The 18123-nt window shown below is 54.5% G+C and overlaps 1 long non-coding RNA gene across 1 annotated transcript in view; it reads right to left on the bottom strand.

The window, feature by feature from the left end:
- LOC116641285 overlaps positions 1 to 17490 on the bottom strand; it is a 33124-nt gene extending 15634 nt beyond the window's left edge. Inside the window, exon 1 of the long non-coding RNA XR_004301158.1 lies at positions 17339 to 17490. This is a non-coding gene — a long non-coding RNA (uncharacterized LOC116641285). The remainder of the gene's footprint in view (positions 1 to 17338) is intronic.
- Positions 17491 to 18123: the final 633 nt, after the last annotated feature.

Below are 18123 nucleotides of genomic sequence, written 5' to 3' on the forward strand. Positions count from 1 at the left end.
TGGGGAGTACTGGGTCTGGCAGGGTGGTCTCTCTGTCACACACACACACACACCCCTTCTCTACGCTCACCCCTAGGGTTGGGTTTGGGGGAGAAGGAAGAGGGAAGCAGCTGCCCCTCTTGTGACACGTGGCCAGGCGGTGGTGCCCTTGTGAGTCATGGCTGTGGTGGACTTAGCTCAAAGCCTATGGTTCTGGTGATAATGGGTGGAGGCCCCCAAAGATCCCACTGACCGGGGACTGAATTCCTGGGCCGTCCTCCAGGCATTGGCGGTCCCTCTCCAGACAAAGCTGCACCTCCCAGTTAAGCTTCAGCGGGCACCTCAGCCACATGCCCCCCATGCTGAGAGGGTGCCAGCGAGCCTGCAGCCTCCGCTCCCTTTGGCCCTCCACAGGCTCGACTCGGCTCAATCCCTGTGCCTCTCAGGAACCAAACCCCAAGGGGCCTTACCCTGGCCCTGGGCCACTATGGCCCATGCTGGTGGCCCAGGGGCAGGTAGCAGCCCATGACTAAGCAGATATCCAGCCAGGGAATGGCATATCAGTTTCCCCTTGTGGCAGTCACCCCCCAAACTTTGCAAGCAGCTCCCTGGGGCTCCCATTTCTCAGAGATGGGGCAGGAATCACCGCAGGCCCCTCTTTGCCTCTGTCGGGTCCTGCGGGGCAGGGATGAGATCTTGGTGATTGTTCATTTCCCTCAAAAGGTGAATTTCTCCAGGTTCTGATGCTCTCTGCTAACACCTGCCAAACCAGTTTGCTCCACCCCCACCCCGAGGGGCACGGAGTCCCAGGGTGGCCCTCTCCTTGGTGATCTTGCATTGTTTGGTGACCTCTGGAGCAAAGAGTCCCATCAGGACCTCCCACCATGTTGGCACAGCTGCCTGGCAGACTGCGTGCTCCCAGACTCCAGGTCAGTCACCCAGAAGCCTGGGAGTCCTCCTTAAAGTCTTCCTCTTCTTTTCCTGCCCCACAACATCTGCTCAGTCATTAGGCTCCCTTCTGTGCTCCCAGTTCAGTTGCGGGGGGAGGGGGGGGCTTCCTCTCTCACCTGGACATTGGCACTCCCTCACTGGTTTCCTGAAATGTTAGTCTTTGGTACATCCCTCCCCCCAACATCTTCCGATGGCTCCCTAACACCAGAAGAAGATTCTAGCTCCTTAGTCCCGCATTCTGGGCCTCTCTCAGTTTAAACTCCAGCCTCCTCTCCAGCTAAGAACACACTGTACCCATTGCTGAGCCCCTGGTGGCAAATAGGTTTCCTCCAGGGCATAGCTTGACAACGGGAAGTGACTGGCCCCACCATTGTGTTGAGGGCCGGCAGGTGGAATCCGTGGGAAGGAGAGTGCTGTGATCGATTAGTGATGCCTGCTATGGGCCCAGGGGTGGCAGAGCGGCAAGGTTTTGCCACTCTGTTCTACTGGTACCAAACTGTCCATCTTTTCCCACCTGGAGTCCACCCTGGGCTCTCGTTCCGCCCCTTCTCCATGGTACCAGGTTATTGCCACCATAAACTCCCCACTTACCCCAAACTTGCCACATCCTTGCACGTGACATTACCCCGGCCAAGACTCCCTTCTACCTGTCCTCCCCATGTCAAGTCTCTCCTCACTTGTCCATCCTTCTATTGAACTGGGGTGAACTTGAACTTGTATCTCAGCTTGCTTGGGTTGATACTGAGCTCCCCGCAGAATTGTTAACAGTGTCCCTTGGCTTTCACGCACGTCCCAATTTGGGATAGAAATCGTGTACACCCACTCTGCCTCTAGCATGTGCGCTGCTAAAGGCACTCAGGTCAGTTGTAGGTTTGTCTGTCAGGGCCCAGCCCTGTGTCTGGCACAGATAAGAACTGTGGGGCGGAGTGGACTGAACCGGGAGGAAGAAAGCGAGAAAGCAGACAGAAGGGAGAGAGGTGGCTGGTGTCAACTGGCCATCGAGAGTGGGCCCCTGGGCCCGAGGGCATCTGTGAAGGGGCCAGGGTTTGGGGGGGGCTTCCAATCAGCTCTGCAGCTCAGGTCTCCGAGGGGAGGGCTGTGATGGAGACACCCGTGGTAGGAGACTATAAAAGTTCTGAGGAAGGCCCAGATACTGCCAGCCCACCAGTCATCGGAAAGTAAGAGATCTAAAAATACAGCCGGCAGACAGAGAGGAAGTGGGCACAGCGAGGGGGAGGCTGAGGTGCAGCCACCGGCCTGCTTGTCTGCTCCTCTTTGCCCAGGCCCCGGAGGAGGGGGGGTCCTCCGAGAGCCCTGGGCTGCAGGGTCGTCCAGCTGGTCGCGCTACCTGCTCCAAATGCTCCTCCTTCCCTGGACTCTTCCCCCATCCGACACTTCTTCCAGAAGTTCTCGGCTTAAAAGACACTTCTAGAAAGCCTTCTCTGACTTGTCATCCCCTCCCCCCAACCTGGATGGATTAGTTCTGATCTCTCCTCCACAGCTCTGTTGTTAGATCATTACTTAGGTGATCACCTGCCTGACCTCAACCGAACCCCCTCACACAACTTGGATCAGAGAGGCTGAGAGCAGGGACCGGAAATCAGGCACCTGGGGCTCAAATTCCAGCTCCATCATTTACACAGGCTGTGTGACCTGGGGCACTTTTTGTACCTCTCTGTGCCTCGCCTATAATATCTTGCCTTGCCTATAAAATGGAGACAGTTCCAGCCGCCGCCTCGCTGGGTTGTGATGAGGGTGGTGTCCCCTGAAGCTGGTCGAGGGTTTAGAACCTTCCCCGACACATCATAGTTCCCCTTATTATTAGCGTTAGTACTAGTATTACTCAAGGGCAGGGCCAAGTTGATATTCTTCCCTCATCCCCTAGCACCTTAGCAAAGTGCTTGTTCAATAATCAACTAGCAAATTAACATGTTTTTATTTATGTATCACCTGGTTCCAAAAAAAGACTTGAGGCCACATGATAATGTACGAACGTCACAAAGAGTTTACAAATTTAGATCACACTTAAAATGATCGTTATCTCTCCTTGACAGCCCGGTCTCTCCCCACCATAGGTGTCCCTCCGGATGGTGGTCTGCTGTGGACTGGTTTATACTGGTTTATACCTACCAAAAAAGCACCTCAGGTAACTTCCGGCCCCTGGTCCCGGTTCTGCCTTCAAGGCCTCAGCACCCCCTTAGCCCAGGAGCACCTCCCAGAGACTTGAGGACCAAGAGGCTCGTGGGTCCTGGGATGTACAGGTTGGGGGTGGGAGTGGGGGCTGGGCCAGGCGTCCGCTTGGCCGCGTGGGGAGGTGGCCCTCCCCGCCCAGGCCTCTGAGGGAAAGTTGGGGGTGTGAGGACAATGGGGCCATGCTTTAGTTAAACCCTTGCTCTTGGTGGAATCCCAGGGAGCTTGAATAATTCACAGTGTGGTCAGCTGCTGACCGCTGACTTCCCAACACTGTGGAAATCGATCTTGTCAACGTTTACTGGCCTGGCCCCGGGAGGCCTGGGGGTCAGAGGTGAGGAACCCCGCCCCATCCCGAGTCCTAATCAGGCAGTGTGACTGGAGCCAGGCAGACCCCCTGTTTGCTCCGTCCTGCCCTCCTCCGAGCCTGCTTCCTTCCCTCTCCTCACAGGCTGGGAGAACAGAAGGCGTGACGTACATCAGAGGGAGGGTGCAAACAGCGGGCAGGAGGCGAAGATGATGAGTCTGATTTGGGATGCGTTTGATCCAAAGGGCCTGGAGGAGAAGGTCCAGCCTCTGGATAGCTGGGTCTGGAGGTGTTGGGAACATGCCTCTCAGAGTGGTCCCCGAAGCCATGGGAGAGGAAGGGGCAGTGCAGGGTGGGTGCAGAGCGAGGGGAGGGACCAGCACAGGCCCTGGAGGCCATGGATATATAAGGAATGGCTGTGGGCCTGGGAAGAGGAGAGCCTGAGAGGACAGAGAGGGAGCTGCTGGGGAGAAGCGGTGTGGGTCCAAGTCAGAAGGGGGAAGGCTGCCCAGAGCTTGGGGAGGATCAGGACCTGCTGGATGGAGCCACAGGAAGGCTTAGCGGGGACCCCTGTGGGGGCAGTTTGGAGAGAGGTGTTGGGTGGGGTGGGAGGAGGACCCGGTTTTCCTATTAGCAGGGTCTCTAGAAGCTGGGATGAGAGAGGAGCTTAAGAGCACCCACACACTCACTTACATGGATGGAGCTCGGGCATCCTCGGGGACACTTCCGATTTACACCCAGATCAGCCACTACTTGTAAAAATCCTAATTTTTAGTCTGATAGTTAAGACTTTTTCAACCTAGTCCCCCCTGTCTTTTCTAGCCTCTTCCCCCACAAGTCTTATCCAGAAAACTCCTATTCTCCCTTTAATTCCCACTTTGAATATCACCCCCCACCCCAGGCAGTTCCTGACCTCTCCCCATGTAATCACTCTCTCTGCACCTTGTTCATTCTTTTGTTCGTTCATTCACTACCGTGTGCCGGGCTCTGTGCAGACCCCGGGGATTCGGTGGGAGTAAGACAGACAGTGACAAACTCCATTTCCAACAGCTAGGCCAAAAGTGGGGTACTGAAGGAAGCAATGAATAACCAAAGCAAAATGAACAGCAAACCAACAGGGTCACGGCTAGACCATGGGCCAGGATGAAGCCAGCTCCCTCCCCTCCCCCTTCCCTCTGCCTCCCCCGCCCTCACCCCCCTTCTCTTTCTTCCTCTTTTCTCCTCTCTCCATCTCTATCTCTGTCTCAATCTCTCTCCCTTCAGCTTCCCTGTCCTACTTAAATTGGCTTCCCCTACTTTGTAGGAAACTTGACTGCTCTTAGCTCTGAGTCCCCACTGGGGAAAAGTAGAACTGGTACCCCCTTGTTCCCATTTAGAAAAGCAACTGCTGAGAAGGACCCATCTGGCCTGGCTTGTCCTCCCTAACCAGTCAGCTGACTCTGGAGACTGAGGTCATGTGACAACATGGCAACCTCTGCTGGGACCACCTACTTCTATCTAGAGCGGGGGAGAGGAGCTGGTCCCAGAAGGAAGTAGGGATCTCTTCCCAGAAGGGATGGGGCAGGGAGGATGGGGTGCTCCTCCAGCCAGTAAGGGTCTCATAAGGCAAAGGGGCCTCATGTGTCATGGAGGAGGGAATCCTGTTACCAGCAGTCCTGAGGCTGCAGTCCAGAGGGACCCTCACCTTTTTGGTGCCCCGGGCCCCCTTGGAATCAAGTGAAGACAATGGACCTCTTCTCAGATTAATGGCTTTAAAGGCATAAAAGGCATAGGATCACAAAGAAAACCAATTATGTTGGTTCTGCCCACAGCCCTCTTGAGGACTTTGAATGCGGAAGGAGTGTGAACAGACAGGTTAATTAGAGATTTGCTCAGAATGTCCTGGAGGAAAAGAGACGGGAGCCTTGGCATCTCCCTTGAGGGTGGAAGCTGTTAGACCAGCAGGGGTGGGGGGTGCTGGGTGTGGAGGGGTCTGGGATGGCCCTGGGTGGAGCTGGCAGCAAAGGAAATCCTGGAGGGAGTGGGGTGGCGGCCCGGCTGCCGCCCAGGCTACAGAAGGTGGGTTCTTGGCTGTCGTTAGTAAAGACTGGCTCTGGTTAACCTAGAGCAGTTGTCTGGAGAAGTGTTAAGTGGCGCATATAGTTGACAGGAGGACTGAAGAAACAGGCTTACCAGGCACCCAGAGCTCAGGCCCAGCCAAGGGGCCACCTGCCAGTGGTCACTGTGGCTCCTGCTGGCACCGTGGGGCCACAGAGATGATGCACCACACAGCACTGGATGCCATCCTGCTACAGTGGCCTTTAAGGTCCGACCGGCCCTGTGCCTGGGTCACTCTAAAGATTCCAAGTCCTGGGAGGACGTGTCCCATGGGCCACACCTTGGGCCGCAGGTCCGAATTCTAGCTGCTGGGGATGCAGAATATCTGCCCCAGTGGAGGTCCTCTCACCATCTTGGGACCCCCCAAATAGATGCTAGCTAGCCCAAGTGGCGAATGTCTGCCATGGCTGGTTCTGAGGGGTGTGTGCGTACGCGTAGGTGCACCCGTGTGCTGGCAAAGTGAGGAGCCACGCCATCTCTCCAGAACTGTTCTGTTGAGAGCCCAGGCCGGTGGCAGTGTGAAGTGACAGGTAACCCTGGGGAGAGAGGCTCCCTCTTTCTCCCCCGAAAAGGAAATACTACAGAGAATAGGGCCCTTCAGGAAGTGAACCAGGCCTTCCAGTGTCTTCTCTGCAACCTTTTCTTTCTTTCTTTTTTTTTTTTTTTTTTTTTTAATTTTTAATAGGCTCCACACCCACATGGAGCCCAATACAGGGCTTGAACTCATGATCCTGAGATCAAGACTTGGATGCTCAACCAACTGAGCCACCCAGGGACCCCATCTGCAACCTTTTAGAAACAGGATTGCTTAAAAAAAAAAAAAAAAGAAACAGGATTGCTGACTCCTTTTGGACTGAATTGGCAAGGACCCCAGGAGTCTTGGATTTATCATGGGATGGGGTCTCTCTAGAGAGAAGTAAATGGACTTCCAGTGATCAATGGGAGGGGGGCTCAAAAAGACAAGTCCTCATTCTGAACTTAAAGCTGGGGACATCAGCCACCTATACCTGCTGCTGCTTCCCCTCCCCCACTAGTTATGAGTTTCGAGAGAGAGCAGGTCGGCCTTCTTAGTCATCTCTGCCCAGGCAGCTTCCAGCACCGAGCCAGACCCGGAGACCTGGTCAGCTAGCTGTTCACCACCCTGTCTCTTTCTCCCGGGCACACAGCCAGGCTACATCTCCCAACCCCCCTTGCAGTTCCATATGGAATGTGACTTAGGAATGGGCCAATGGAACGTGCACAGAAGCAGCATGGGCCACTCCCCAGCCTGACCTAAAAAAACCTCTATAAAAATCCATAAAAACCTGCAATCCTCTGAATTCTTTCCCCATCCAGCTGCAAGCAGATGATTCTGAGGCCCTAGGGAAGGGTGCAGCCGTAAGAAAGGAGTCTGGGTCCATGAGTCACCATGGGGAGGGCTCATCCACCATCCAGAACACCTGCCATGTGAGCGAAAAAGACAACTCCATTGTGCCCCTGAGATCGGGGGCCTATCTATTACAGCACCTGGGGTTCACTAATACACTCAGAAAACAGTTGCTAAACCAAGTTGTTCTGTGCTCCTGGACAAAGCACTGTGTGTCCTGGGCCTCAGATTCCTCCACTAGGAGGAGCCTGAACCAGGTAATCTCTAGGGACCCTTCCTTCTGGGGAAAAATGGGAGGATTTATGCGGCAAACGTATGCGTTCCTACACTGGGGGCTGTTTCTGCAAAGATGCCCTGCAGTGCCCTCCCGGATACTATTTCTCCCAAGCCCCCAGATGAGGACAGCCTTCTGGAACCTTGTTTCTAACAGACATCAGCATAACAAAAACACACACGCCATCGACCAGTAAAACGCAATGACCAACTCCAGGGATAAAACGTGTTTGTCTATATGTATTTTTATGGCTTCCCAGATAATAAAAGGAACTGTATTTTAATCAAATGCTGTTGTAAATCGGGTGCAGGCCCTCCACGCTCCTCTCTGTGCACAGCCAGCACCGCGGGGGAGAGGAAGTGGCCACTTCTGTTCTTAGTACCTTGTGGTCCTGTGGGACTACGTGGCTGTCCTTGTTGCTGTTTCTCCAGTTCATCCAGGGCTGGTGGGAGGGGGAGTGCAGCGCGATGGGGGTGGAAACAACAGAAGTTGTCAGAGATGATTTCTTCCCAGCTCCTGCTAGGGTCCTTCTCCCCATTCTTAGGGGAGGAACACTACCAGTGAGGCTGCAGTCTCGGGCTGGGACTTGGTCTCACAGGTCCTTGGGCTGTATGTGCCAGGCACTGCTCTAAGTGATTTGCATATGCTAACTCACTTAAACTTCACGATAACCTTTTTTTTTGGAGGGTGACTCATTTTATAGAGAGGGAAACTCGGGCACAGAGAGGTTGAGAACTTGCCCAAGGTCACACAGCCGGTGTGTTCTCACCTGGCCAGCTTTGGTTCTAGAGCTGCCTCTCTAGGTTGGAGAAAGATGTTGCTCCTTATCCTAAAAGCCACCAGCAGCAGAGAAAAGAAATAACCAAGTAAACAGACTCTAAAACTGTGGCTCCCCACTCCCCACTGGGGGAGATTTGCCCCCCCCCCCCGCCCTGCCCCAGGGGACATCTGCAATGTCCAGAGCACTTTTGGTCATCACAAGTGGGGAGGACGCACTATCAGCACCTAGAGGGTAGAGGAGAGGGCGAAAACATCCTACAATGGCACAGGACAGCCCCCCATCCCCAAAACAAAGAATTACCCCGCCGACAAGATGTCAATAGCGCCCAAGCTGAGAAACCATGTGCTGAAGTCAGACAGGCCTGCAGCCTCTGCCACTTCCTGGCTGCGTGGCCCTGGGCAACTGACTTCCCCTCTCTGAGCCTCAGCGTCTTTAGAACAGTAGGTCCGGCCACGATGAGAGAAAGCCTGGCACATGGAGAGGACTCAGCAGATGCCAAGTAGGATTGTGTTCATCTTCCTCGTCCCCACACTTCCCCCACCTCTCGCCCTACCCAGGCCCTGCCACATCTCCTGACCGAGAAACAGAACACGGCCCTCCACAGCGAGCCTGGGAGAGTTCTGAGTTTATATTCCCCTGCTCACTCCTGGCTGTGCCGATGTCTTCAGCTCCTCTAATTACTTATTTAAAGGCTATCGATTCCTTGGCGGCTGCCGGGAGGCCTTGCAGAATTGCAGGCCTCACAAATAGCCCGAGCGCCCGGCAGCGACTGGGGCCTCGGCCTGACATAACCAGGCGGGGGGTTATTTTCGCCAGGGATGCTTGTGAAATATTCATGTGCTGATTTAAATACTGAGGATGTCAGAGCTGGAGAGGGCCAGAGAGATCAGATCAGCAAAGCCTGCCCTGATCAAGGAGAGGATGTGGCTGGATGTGGTGGGGAGGGAGTCTGGCGGAAGCCGAGGCCAGCACACGTAGGTTCCAGACAGATACAGGGCCCCGTGCTCAGCGTGGGAGCCGGGGCACATCACCTGCCCACTCGGGGCCTTTGATTCCTCAACTGTAGTGAGAAAAAGGGGGGTGTGATGCTGAACGGAGATGGGTATATAAAAATAAACTCGGCACATAGTAGGCCTGCGAAGTTTAATTGCGTTTGAAGTCAGCGAGCCTATCTGAGCCTGAATTTCCTCTTCTAAAACTTCCCCAGGGTTCTTAAAGCTATAGCAGATGACAGATGTGATCATTGTATTGTACACCAGGCCAGAGACAAAGTGATGGCTGATAAATGTTAAGTGTGTTTAACTAGCACATATTAGTGCCTGGGTGCTGTGCTAAGTCCCAGGTGCTGCGCTAAATGCTTAACAGTCAATAGTTCTCTGAATCTCCCAACAACCATGGTGAAAGTTTTCTTACCTGAGTCCCAGTGGCTGGCATGCTGATAAACTGACTTTTGGGGGTAGAGGGGGCATGGAAGGGGAGGTGGGGGGGGAATCCTGATTTGCAATGTTTGCCAATTTGTTTGATGTTGATACTCACGCTGTGCCCCATTTCAAGTTAGCGACATGATATCACTAAACACAGAGTTGTGATGAGATGTACACACCACTGGATCTCTATTTATAGATGAGGAAACTGAGGCTCAGAGTGGCTGAGTGACCTGCCCCAGAGAATTGGCTGAAACAGGTCTGTCCACCCGCTTAAATGTCAGCCCTTAACTATCTCCCAGGTTGGAGCTGAATGAGGACATTGAGGCTCAGAGATGGGAGTGGCTTGGCCAAGGTCGCATATCACGATGGGCCAGAACTAGAACTTTCTTCTAGGCCAGTGTTCTTCCCATCAGGTACTGAGCCAGGGTTGGGGCCACACTTGACCTCCCCTCCCACCCCGAAGCTTGTTCAGGAAGGCAACAGAACCATACTTTGTGGAGCACCAACTCTAGGCTGGACCCCATGCCAGGTGATGGATCCCAGCTGACCTGTGCAGTAGGAATTCTGATCACCAACTCATGGGGAGAAGACTGACATGCACACAGGTGAAGTGACCTGCCCAAGGCCACAGAGCTGGGATGTCTTAAGATGGGGATTCAAACCCAGGTCTCCACTGCCTGCCAAGCCCACATACCTTCCTATCTATCATCCAGCCAGGCCCTCAGCCTAGACCACCAGCCTACAGGCTGCCTCAGAGGGTCTCACGTGGAAACCCCACAAGGCATCACAGACACGTTAGTTAAAAAAACCCAAAACCCAAAAACCAAAAAACCAGCCCCTTTCTCTGGTTCAGCAGTGTATATTGGAATCAACTAGGATTTTTTAACAAATCAGTCAGCAGGTGCCACATCAGACATTTGAATCGGATCTTGGGGGAGAAGGTGTGAGGCCCACGTGGCCCTGGTGGTTCCATACTTTCCAGGTGGGTCAAGGTGCAGCCCATCCTGAGAACCACTGCCCTGCCCTTGGTAGCCCTCAGGGGAGGCAGTTGCTGATGGGGAAGTGTCAGACCCTAAAGAAGGACCCCCAAGTGTTCATGTTCACATGGCCCTCGAAGGAGCCAAGAATGTGTTAGTACTCGATTGTTTCTGGGGCCCGAGACAGACACACATCAGCTTCAGCCTCTTCCTCAATTAGTCCCTTTGCCACGGAACTGACCTCCAAGAGCAGAGGGCCCTAGACAACCACAGAGGGCAGCTTTCTGGTCCCCCTGCCCCGGTAGCCCCTGTCCTACTCATCTGTTCCTTCACTCACCACGTATTTCCCAGCTGCCTGCTGGGGGCCAAATACTGGGCTGGGGGCTGGGCATACAACAGCGAACAGGGACACAGTCCCGGCCCTGAGAGGTCACACAGACCCGTGGATGCAACTAGATGAAGAAAACTTGCATTCATCACAACCCTGGGAAGAGTCTGGCTTTGTTCTGAGGTACGCTGCAGGAGGCAAGAGGGAAAATGCTGATGTCTTGCTTCTGAAAAGGTAGGAGAGGGAAAGAGGAAGGCAGAGCAGGAGGGAGAGAGGCAGATGCCAGCAAGTGGGGAAAGCCTGGCATGAGCTCCGAGGGCAGGAAGGGTCCAGCAGACCCTCCTTCATCTGTGACATCTACAGCGAAGGGCGCATTGCTCACACATGGTTTGCAAGGAGCTCAGAGGAGGTTCCCCTTGGGGGTCAACATCACGCAGCCCAGGGGCCGCAAGGAGATGGGGCTGGAAAAAAGGTTTCTGCAGAAACTCCCGGGGGGGCGGCTCGAGCTGGATCCGGAGGGCCCAGGGCCCCAGCTGTCATCTGGGTCACATGATAAGGCAGGCTTTTTATCAAGTAATTGCCAATGCGAGGAGGCACAGGAAGGGGAATTGCACGGCCTTGGGAAGCACAACGGGGCTCCCAGAATGGTTCGGGTCGTGGCAGATCGGAGTTACTATTGATGGGCTTCTTAGGTGCCAAATTTTATGCCATACGAGCCATATACACATCTCCGAATCCTCATCAACTTTTTACAAGGTAGCGACTATTATTAGGCCCATTTTATAGCTGAAGAAACGAAGGCTCAGAGAGGTGATGTGACTTGCCTAAAGACACACAGCTATACGTCACAGAGCCAGGATTTGAATCCAAGTCTTTATGACTTGAAATCCCATGCCCATAACCCCAAAGCTCTAGAAGCTGCCTCACCTTGTTTTTCTCCCTGACTGGAAGGCTCCCGGGCCTATGGAAAGCAGAAGGGACAGAATTTGCAGGCACACCGGGCCACCCAATGCCTACACACAAATGGACATTATCAGTCTTTTATAGCTGAGGGACTCCCAACTCGGCGTAAGGGAACTTGCCCAAGGTCATAGGTGAGAAAGTAGCAGGCAGAGCTGGGATTGGAACCCCCCCGGGGCAGGCGGGCGTGGACTTCACAGCCCAGGGCCTTTGCACCACCTGCCCCCAGCCCTTGAACCCCTGCTATTCTGTCAACCTGGGGGCAGCAGGCTCTCCAGGCTGGGTCTCCAGAGCAGGCCCAAGTCTGGGCCTCAGAGCAAGGTCATCAGGCAGCCCAGGAGCTCACCACCTCCCCGGCCCACAGGGAAATCTTTAAATGGTGTCAGGTTTATTGCCTTTGTGGTAGAAAAAAAAATTAAAAGACAAGGCACAAGTGCAAGGAAGATAGGGCTGATTCCTGCTTCACTCCTCCCGCTTGGCTGAGTCAGCGATGCAGCCAGGCCGCCTGGCCTCAGAGCAGAATCGCAGGCATCTGCAGATCCGCTGGAATTTCTCCGCACCGACTGGCACAGGCGGGGACAGTGCCCAGATCGGAGGGGAAACGGCCGCAGCTTCCAACCTCTGGTTCTCGTTTCTTCCTCTGCCCACTCCCACCCTGCTTCTCGCCCATGGCTGTGAAAGGCCACTCGTTTCAGACTTGCCCAGCACTCAACAGTCTAGAAAGCCCTTACAAAGAGCTCTATGGTCTCCGAAGTGATTTATGATTTTGAAGTGCCTTTCAGATTATAAAAAGCTAATCTACAATAGCCTCCTTAATGTGGCAACATTTACAAAACACTTTGCAAGTCACAACGCGTATTACGGTTTGCAACCTCCTTTGCAGCCAAAAAACGCTTGCCTCTCAAGAGAGGACTTTATGGTTTGTAAACCCCAGTCACACCCCTTGCCTCATCTGAACTGCAGAATGGCTCCCTAGTGAGGGCTAATAATAATATCTATCACTTGTACAAGCGCTTTACGTATGTTAACACATTTCACTGGCACTCAACCCATGAGGTTGGTATTGTTACCATCCCCACTTACAAATCAGCACTTCCAGAGGCTCAGCAAGGTACAGCCTCTTGCCCGAGATCACAGGGCTGTAAGCAGCAGAGCCTGGGTTTGAGGCATTGATGTTCGATGGGAGGGAGGCAGGTTTTGTGCCCATTTCTCAGGTGAGGAAAGCAGAGGCCCAGTTCTGCCCTGCTCACTATGCCGCCTCAGGCTGGACTTGGCACATCTCTTGGCCCTCCCTTTTCCTCCTCTACAGAAGCGAAGGGACAAGACAGCCCTGCTGTCTTCCTAGCTTGGAACAAATGTGAGCTACAGAGGTGACCAAGGAGGAGGGCCAAGACCGAGGACACACCTTGGCCTTGTTTCCTGTGCCACGGCTATCGTGTGGAGGAGTCCTCTGGGGCCTGGCTCTGCTCTGCACAGAAGGTCACCCGGAGGCCTCCCCTGAGACCTCCTGTCTCACACACAAGAGAGGGGACAGTGGGGTTGTTGGGGCTGTGGGGGACTTCCCTGGGGGCCTGACTTAGGGAAAGGAGCTGCAGAGAGGAGGGAGGGCTCCCCTTAAGAACCTCTAGGGAGAGCCTGGAAAAACATCATGCAGTCCAAACCCACAATCCATTGTACAGATGGGGAAACTGAGGCCCAGAGAGGGGACAGACTCACTTCTGGTCATGGGAAGACTTGGAGGCGGAAGTGGGACGAGAATTTATTTCTAGGCTCTTTCCATGGCACATGCTGGGAATCTGGCTTTTGATCTAACAAGGTGTCGGATCATTTGTTCATTCGTGCATTCACTCTTCCGTTCATCCAGTCGGTCAGCCAGTCATTCAACAAACATTCCCTGAGTCTCCGTCACATGCCAGACCCTGGAGATAACTGTGGCTACAATCATGGTCCTGGCTCTCATCAAGGCGTAGTCTAGAGCACTGCTGCCCAATACAGTAGCCGCGCGTGGCCGGTGAGCACCTGAAATGTGTCTAGCCCAAACCAAGATGTGTTGTTCGTATATGAGACACACCGGATTTTGAACACTTAGTAAGAAAAAAAAAAAAAAATTCAACAATTTTTTTATCTGGATTACATGAAATGATATGGGGGTATACTGGGTTAAATAGAACATTAAAATTAACTTCAGCTGCTTCTTTTGTTTTTTAAAAGTGGCTACTAGAAAATGGAAAGTAAAAATGCCTTAGGTGGCTCACACTTTCCTCGCAGGGGGCGGTGCTGGTCTACGGGGAAGGTCTGAGGACGAACAGGTAACCCCTGGCAGACTTACCTTTGAGCTGCACACCGGCCAGAGGTGCAGGCAGGCTCAGACCCCAGGCGGAAGGTTCGTCCCGATCCAGGGAGGGTCTGAGAGATGGGGCCGGCTTACTCTCAGGTCTTCTCCGTGGGTATCCAGTGCCCTTTGTGGGGGCCCCGGGAGGCCCCTTTGCCTCTCTTTCTCCTCCTTTTCCTTCCTTCTCCCCCGGAGCCCTGAAGCCAGCTCCTCTTCCAGCTCTGTGTCATGCCCCACCCATGCATCAGAGGGGCATTTACGGGAGCCGGCACCTCCCGAGGAGCCAAGCACTCGGGGGCACCCACGCTGTGGCCACGCGGCCGGCAGCCGGCCCTGGGTCTGCCCTCACCAGCTGTGGCCCACCACCCGTAATGACCCACGGGGTTACAGCTGAGCTTCAGGGTTTGCAGGGAACCTGAGCAGCGGTGGAGGCCTGGGAAGAAGTGGATTAAGCTGAGGCCCCAATGTAGGTGGAAGCAAGGAGAGAGGAACAACATGCCTGCCAAAGGAAATAGTAGGTACGGGGGCCGAGCACTTGGTCCCAAAGAGGTCCTGACGGAAGGTCTCTGTGTCTCAGAGATCAGGACATGGTGGGAGGTGGGCTCAGGGGTTTGCCAGAGGCCAGAGCACAGGGTCTTAAGGGCCTCACTGAGTTTAGTCTTTATCTGGAGGGCACTGGGGAGCCATGGAAGGCATGGAAGCAGGGGAGGGCCTAGAAGCCTGAAGCTCTCTCTGGCCCTGGACAAGGAGTGAAGGAAGCAGAACCTGAGCCCACTTGCTCTTCTTTGGCCCATGGCAGGGCTTGCTGGAATCCCAGCTCCACTGCCTCCTCGCTGTGTGACCTTGACCAGATGACCTACCTCTCTGAATTTGAGTTTCCTCGCCTGTGAACTGAAAATGAGGCAGTAGTGGTTCTCTGAGAGGGTTTTTGGGAAGACTCAGAGACATACTGCTTGTAAAGCTTTCGGCACAAAGTAGGTCCACAAGCAGTTGCCCCCTTTCCTTTCCCTCCCGAGTCCCCACCCCACCTGTCAAGCCCCGTGCCCCCGCTCCTCAGGCAGCAGGAAGCAGGATCCGAGGAATGGTTCTGCACCCGTCAGAGTATTTATAGCTGTGTTCTGTCAGCACGTTGTTTTTCAGTTACATACATATATTTTTACATTCTCCTCCGTCACACATGGCTTCTCCGTGTGGTTGAGAAGCCGCGGGGGTGGCTGGATGCAGAGGGTGGCAGGTGTGGGAGGCGGAGACAGATGGCCCAGGACAGCACCAAGGGACCTGAGGACCCAGCCCGGGGCACTTCTCTTCCAGCTCAGCAACCATCAGTGGCTCCCCACTACCCTCTGCACCAAGTCCAGACACCCTGGCGGTGCCAGGAGGGGCCCCTGCAGACTCCACTGAGGCCATTTTTTGCCAAATGCCGGTTGCTCTTTGCTGCACCCATCTGAGCAGGGGAGACGGAGCTGGACGTGGCTCCGCCACTCGCCAGCTGTGTGACCTGGGGCAAGTCTCTTTACCTTTCTGAGCCAACATTTCATTTCCTACGGGCCAGGAGCACAGCTCCCCATCTCCGGAGCTGCACTGAGGACTGAGTGTAAATGGGCCGGGCCGGGAGCAGAGTCGCTGTTGCTGAGTGGGCACCAAGCTCCGGCCTCCAGGCCTTTGAAAGGATGCTGGCTTCCTCTGCCAATTCTCCTACTCCCCAGCCACCCCACTTAGAGAAGTCGCACTGGCCCACCTCCTCAGGGAACCCTCTAGGCCCCATGCTCCCACCCAGGGCAACTCGTCCTCTCTTGGAGGGACTGTGAGAGGCCTTGGCCCCAGATCTTACTCCTCTAGAAGCAGCCTGCACGCTCCCCAAGTAAAGCCTCCCCTGGCCCTACTCTAGCCCCACACGGACCCGCTGGAGAGGGGGCACGTGTCCCCCTTCTACCGATGGGGAAATGGATTCAGGAAGGGAAGTGACTCATCCAAGACCTTCTCCAACCCAGGGCCCCGTGGCCACGGCTCTGGGCAGTTGCGAGTGCCTCCACTCCGCTGTGCCAGGTGGACGACCGCCCTCCGAATAAATGGCTGGTCCAAGCGGCCCTCTCCCCCCTCCCCCAGCAGGTCTTGGGGCTCTTCTCTCAGCCCCGGAGCCCAACCAGGCCCACCCCTCTGGCCCTGGCCTTCTTCCCCCCAGCCTGAGAGCCCAGGGTCCCTATTCCTGGAGGCAGGGGTGAGCTTGGAGCTGGCTGCAGGTGCCCAGCTCTGGCCGGCTGAAGGGGGCGGGGCCCGGGTGAGGGCCCTGTTGCTAGGCAACAGCCTGGCCTGAACTCAAGCCGCCCTGGGAGGAGGAAAGGCCATTTTCTTGGGAGCTGGAGGTGGGACAAGCGTAATGGCCTTCCCCTCTCCTGCACTCTGCTGAGCCCCACATCTCACCTTGGCTCCCTCTGTCCCTCCTTCAACTCTGCACCTTTTATTTACTCACCTTTGCTCTCATCCGTTCACTGGTCATTTCTCATGCTTATCAATGGGTTTGCTGGTGTAGTTATTTACTTGCTGCCTAGTGGATCAGGGCCTTCCTACTTACTAGCTAAGTCTCAGTATCCCCACCTGTGAAATGGGAGTAATAACGGCATGCCCTCACAGGGTTGTGGGGGCAGAGCACATGGTGAGTGCTTTATGAGTGTCCATTCTTACGATGGTTATTTATTCACGGCATTTTCTAAGCACCAACTCTGTACCTAGTGTCGTGCGGTGACAGAGGTAAATAAACTCTCAGTTTGGTAGGAGGGACAGACGAGACCACGGTGGAGCCAGCCTGGGCGCTGCCCCTCACATGTCCAGATTTCCTCCCCTGGTTTACTGAGCACACTAGGGGCGTGTTAAGAACTTGGGCTGGGATTGTATCCTGACCCTTTACTTGCTAACTCTGTGCTCTTGGATGACACATTCAACCTCTCCTGATTTTGGTTTTTCTGTCTATAAAATGGGAACCAGCAGTAACGATCTTACTGGATCCAGTGAGAATGAAATGGGGATCGCGCCTGGCCCTCTTTAGGCACCCAGTTAGCCTTTAACAGTAATTCTTGCTACTGGTGTATGGTGGGAGCTGAGCCCCCAGAGTGCTGAAGTCCCTGGGGACCAGGACTCAGTTTCTCCTCCCCTTTCTCTCCTCGCTCTACCTTCCTGGGTCTGTCTACTATCCCCACCTCCACATGTATGCTCATGCTGTTCCCTTCTCCTGAAATAACTTCTCTTGTGTTTCCTAAAGCTCCGATACAGTTCTTGGAGGCTTCAGGCTCCAGCTGGGATGGCTCACAAAGCAAATCTGGAGGAGATTTTCAAAAGATACCCTCCCCCCGCCCCACTTACCTCCTGACTTACCTCCGGCTGCAGCCAAGGAAGCCCACTGGCTGGAAGGGCCAGGTGGGCTGGTTGCGGCCTTGCCAAGCCAGTTGGCTCCACGAGGGCATCATTCACGGTTTTCTCATAGCTTCTGTCCCCCGAGGCCAGGCCCATGGGGCTGTCTCAGCAGGTTTCTTGCCCACCAGCTCCCTGGGGCCCAGAGAACACTCCTGAGAGAGACGGTCCTTGTTACACCCACTCACAACATCCTGAGCTGCCTCTTCCCAGCACTTAGCACAGTGGTGATGCATTTGGTTTCTGCGGGCTGTTTGTTTGCCAGCCTGTGCACTCCGCAAGGGTAGGCTCTGCCTGCTCTGTCCCTAACACCCAGCCCAGACCTGGTGCACAGAGGATGCTCACCACACAGTTGCGGGTGGATCCATGCGTGGACACATGGGTAGGTGAACACGTGGAGGGATGCACGCATGGATGCATGCATGGACGGAGGTGTGCACGGACGGATGGAAGGAAGAATCACCAGTGCGGAACAGATGGGGAAAGTGGCTGCCTTAGTCCACTTGGGCTGCTATAACGAAATACCATAGACTGGATATAAACAACAGAAATTTATTTCTCACAGTTCTGGAGGCTGGAAAGTCCAAGATCAAGGTACTGGTTGATTCAGTGTCTGGCGAGAGCCCGCTTCCTGCTTCACAGACAGATGTCTTTTTGCTACAACTTCACAGGGTAGAAGGGGCCAGGCATCTCTCTGGGGTCTCTTTCATAAAGGGCATTCCATTCATGAGGCTCCACTCTTCTGATCT

This window comes from Phoca vitulina, unplaced genomic scaffold (genome assembly GCF_004348235.1).
Source record: "Phoca vitulina isolate PV1807 unplaced genomic scaffold, GSC_HSeal_1.0 scaffold21, whole genome shotgun sequence".
In the NCBI taxonomy this organism is placed as follows: Eukaryota; Metazoa; Chordata; class Mammalia; order Carnivora; family Phocidae; genus Phoca; species Phoca vitulina.